The sequence below is a fragment of the Gekko japonicus genome, unplaced genomic scaffold, assembly GCF_001447785.1.
Source record: "Gekko japonicus isolate JY-2015 unplaced genomic scaffold, Gekko_japonicus_V1.1 scaffold1246, whole genome shotgun sequence".
NCBI lineage: Eukaryota > Metazoa > Chordata > Lepidosauria > Squamata > Gekkonidae > Gekko > Gekko japonicus.
Window position 1 is genome coordinate 36,851 of NW_015163126.1, and position 4,722 is coordinate 41,572.

The 4,722-nt window shown below is 49.2% G+C and overlaps 1 pseudogene; it reads left to right on the plus strand.

The window, feature by feature from the left end:
• LOC107106726 overlaps positions 1-2,113 on the plus strand; it is a 34,218-nt pseudogene extending 32,105 nt beyond the window's left edge.
• The last annotated feature ends 2,609 nt before the right edge of the window (positions 2,114-4,722 follow it).

A 4,722-nucleotide genomic window follows, 5' to 3' on the forward strand; every position in this document is an offset into this window, starting at 1 on the left:
CGTCCAGAGCTACTGGTTGGCCACTGTGTGAAATAGGATGCTGGACTAGATAGACCACTGGTCTGATCCAGCAGGGCTCTTCTGATGTTCTTATCAGGGGAAGGCCTCGGCCTCTCTGCCCTGTTGTTGGCCCTCCAGAGGAACTGACTGGCCACTGTGTGAGACAGGATGCTGGACTAGATGGACCCCTGGTCTGATCCAGCAGGGCTCTTCTGATGGTCTTACATTCTTAATGCCATAGAGTCCACCCTCCAAAGAAGCCCTTTTCTCCAGGGGAACTGATCTTTGTAGTCTGGAGTTCAGTTGTAATTCTGGGATATCTCCAGGCCTCCCCTGGAGGTTGGCAACCTGACCTGCTGCAGAACCCTGCTTGCAGGGGCAATGGGCTGTGAGTGTAGCTGGGAGCATAGTGGAGTGCTAGTAAATCACTTGGGGGGGGGGAGTGTTGACAGCAGTGGGCCCAACCAGACACCCTGGGCCATGTCAGCTGCCCCTCTTCATAGTATGCTGATGCCGGCCCTGATTTTAAACCTCAGTGGGTGAAGTACTGAAATCAGTGGAGCTGCCTTGTAGGGCGCCTGTCTGGCAGCTCTTCGCTGGGATCAGCTGGGTTCAAAGTGATAAGACAGGCCTGGTGTCAGGGCGCCTTCCTGCCTGCCAGCCTGGTGAAAGGATCAAAGAATCACAGAGTTGGAAGGGGCCATAGAGGCCATCTAGTCCAACCCCCCTGCTCAATGCAGGATCAGCCTAGAGCATCCCTGACAAGTGTTTGTCCAGCCGCTGTGGAATCCCACAATTCATGGGACTAGACGGGACGAGGGAATGATCTGGTTTAAGGGGACAGTGCCAAGGTTTTCATTACTGATTTCTCCTTTTGTAGGCAGCGTGCTTTCCGGCCTCGTGGTTTCTTTCTCGCCCACGCTCTTCAAAGGTGATTCGCTTGGTTCGGATTGGACGAATACTCCGGCTCATTCGGTCGGCCAGAGGGATCCGGACTCTCCTTTTCGCCCTGATGATGTCGCTCCCTGCCCTGTTCAATATCGGCCTCCTGCTTTTCCTGGTCATGTTCATCTATGCTGTCTTTGGCATGGCCAACTTTGCCTACGTTATAAGGGAGGCGGGGATCGACGACATGTTCAACTTCGAGACCTTTGGTAACAGCATGCTCTGTCTTTTCCAAATCACCACTTCCGCCGGCTGGGATGGCCTGCTCAGCCCCATTTTAAACACCGGGCCACCGTACTGTGATCCGACTCTGAATGTCCCTTTGACGTCCGCCCGGGGAAACTGTGGGAACCCTGCCGTGGGTATCATATTCTTTGTTACATACATCATCATCTCCTTTCTCATCGTTGTGAATATGTACATAGCTGTTATTTTAGAGAACTTCAATGTGGCCACGGAAGAGAGCACCGAACCTTTAGGGGACGATGACTTTGAGATGTTTTACGAAGTCTGGGAGAAGTTCGACCCTAAAGCCACCCAGTTCATCACATACTCTAAACTCTCTGACTTTGCAAACACTCTGGCAGAGCCTCTGCGCTTACCCAAGCCGAACACGCTGGAACTGGCAGCCATGGACCTTCCCTTGGTGAGTGGCGAGAAGATCCACTGCTTGGACATTCTGTTTGCCTTCACCAGAAGGGTGCTCGGAGACTCTGAGGGGATGGACGCGCTGAAAGTGCAGATGGAGGAAAAATTCATGGCGGCCAACCCCTCCAAGGCTTCTTACGAACCTATCACCACCACGCTGAAACGGAAACACGAAGAGGCGTCTGCCACGGTTATCCAGAGGGCCTTCCGGGTTCACTTGCTCCAACGTTCCATGAAGCAGGCTTGCTTCTTACACCGTCGCGACACTTGCGACGGCAATATCCTTGAAGAAGACGCTCCGGAGAAAGGAGGCCTCCTTGCACTGATGATGGATGAAAACTATGTCAGAAGTCCAGACAAATCCCAAACACCCTCCTTACAGTCTTTCCCGCCGTCCTACAGCAGTGTTACTGGAGCCATTAATGATGGCGCTGAGAAGGAAACAAAAGAATCTACAAAACTATACAAACCTAAGGACAGTCAGCTGTCTCCAGACCAAGGCGGGGAGTCCGGCATGTAAATATTTGTCAAGGACCGCTAAAATAAGTTTAATGCAATGACACAGTGTGGCAAAGACACCGAGCAATGGCCTTCTTATGAAATCTGCGCAAAAATCTATGGAGACTCTGCTCTTTAGACTACAAACATTTTGTTATGTTTGGGATTGATTTTGGGGGGTTTACCGCTGTTCATTTATTTGGCTGCATGCACGGGAAGGATCTGTGAAGGTTCGTCATAACCATTAAATGTGGATCTTCTCTCTGAGTTGGATACCGTTGCTCAGGGGTAATTTCGTAGAAAAAGAGGTGCAGGAGCTCATTAGCATAACTCATTAGCATAACTTATTTGCATAGGCCACACCCCCTGACATAACCGGCAGTGTGTCAGAAGGCAACATCCACCGCTCAGGCTCCACTGGACTGTTTTGGATTGCAAGCTATTGGGGGGGGGGATGCGCAGATCTGCCCTAGCAGAGGAGGGAGAGCTTGTACCTGAATAAAACTTGGTCTTAAAGGTGCCACTAGACTGTTTTGGACCGGGGGGAGCTCTGCAACTTACCTGGCTGCTTCTTGCTCTGACTGCTGGGAGCAGGGGGTGGGGCTTGTCGCATGTGCCCGCCCCCTGAGCGCTTTACTGCCGGAGCTCCGTTCCTGTGCGCTCCTGCAGGAAATGACCCCTGCCATTGCTGTGATGACTGATAGGGGTGGTTGGTCTCTTGCGATGGCGAAATGAACTTACAGTCCCTTATGTACCATCATTTGCTGCCCTTTGTGGACCAGAATCCAACTCCTTCTGGTCTGGAGGTACAATCGACAACCTAAGAACCACTGAATGTTCTCTACTACCAGTATAGGCTTTTGATTGGCTTGGCATTCTATATAAATCTTATGAGGTCAGTTGGTACCCAAGGTCTCAATCTAGAAATTTATTATGTCAACACCAATGCTCCCTCTAAGCTGTGGAGTCTTGTGAGCAAAAGTTCTACTTTGTGAGCTACTGGCATTAAAGTTGTGAGTGAGCGATCTGCCTACTGCATAAATTAATTTGCTTTGGAGCCATCTTTCCTGAGCTAAGGCAAAAATGTGTGAGCCAGAAGCTAAAAAACTGTGAGCTAGCTCACACTAGAGGGGGCACTAATGGAAAATATACTTGATAGATACTTACCAATCCATCCCGGTTCTATGGAGTGAGCCAGCAAGCTTTAAGACCTTAATTTCCCATGAGCATTTTGGCAGAGAATGGGTGCATGTGCCCGAATCTTGGGGAAAGTATGCTTCCAAGGAATAAGGGTCCGGAGTCTTACAGACCTGCATGAATTCACAACGCGCCTTTAGATAACAACAGGGCCAAATTTAAACAAAATTAACTCAAGCTCAATCAGAACTGAGGCCAAATTAACACATTTGAGGTTTACACAGAGATTACACAGAGTCATAGCTGTTAATTTAGTTACTCCATCGAGGGAATTCAGTAGGGTTTCATCACCCAAGTGAATAACGAGTGCCGGTCAGCAGACACCAACTGCAAAGTTTAACTGATACAACTTGAATGGTTCATTGAAGCACTATGCACTGGACCATAGCATCGGTGGGTGGGGCTTTTGGGGGTTCCGCCCCCTTTCTTAAAGGCACAGCTCCACAAGAATTTCTCCTGTAAATGCTTTTTTCAATCATTTAAAAACATTTTTAAAGGGCGTGGGCTCCTTAAAGCAGAGTGAGGTGCTGTAGTTGACTAATTCCCGCACTGAGCCAGGGGGCTGGAGTAGGTGACCTCTAGGATCCTTTCTAATTCTGTGTCAACAAAATGGTCTCCTTTAAGAGAGTTTTCTTGCCTCAGTGTTAGCTTTCTTGACTATAGAACTCCTCACCCCCACCTGCCGGCTTGTGATCAGAATGGTTGCTTAGGCTGGCAGAAGTGATTAACTTGCAGCAGCTGAGAACTGTCATCTCAAGTGGCTGACAAGTTGCAATTTAGAGATCTATCTTGGCAACAGCTTCCTATTGGCTAAATGGCTTTTCTTTCTGGACTGAGAACTTCAGCCCCACCAGAAGAAAATTTGTCCCAAAAGCCAAAAAATCCTGGCTAGGAGCCTGACTACGCATGCTACAAAAGCACAGAAAACTAAAAGCATGGTACATGAAGATACGGGGAAATGCAAGGAAATAAGAACACAAAAAGATACATGGTGGAAAGTGTCGTCAAGTCGCAGCCAACTTATGGTGACCTTGTAGGGTCTTCAAGGCAAGAGACGAACAGAGGTGGTTGGCCATGGTCCGCCTCCACATCACAACCTTGGTGGTCTCCCATCCAAATACTAACCGGGGCCAACCCTGCTTAGCTTTGAAGTCCAATAAGATCAGGCTAGCCTGGACGGTCCAGGTCAGAGCAAAAGAGATATATGACTGCATTAAATAATACAAGTTGCATGAACAGGCTGCGGTGGCTCAAGTGGCTAAGACGCTGAACTGCAGGCTGGAAGGTCGGTAGTTCAGCAGTTCGAGACCCGAGTGTGCCGTATGACGGAGTGAGCTCCCGTCTCTAGTTCCAGCTCCTGCCAACCTAGCAGTTTGAAAGCAAGAAATTGCAAGTAGATAAATTGGTACCACTTCAGTGGGAAGGTAACAGCGT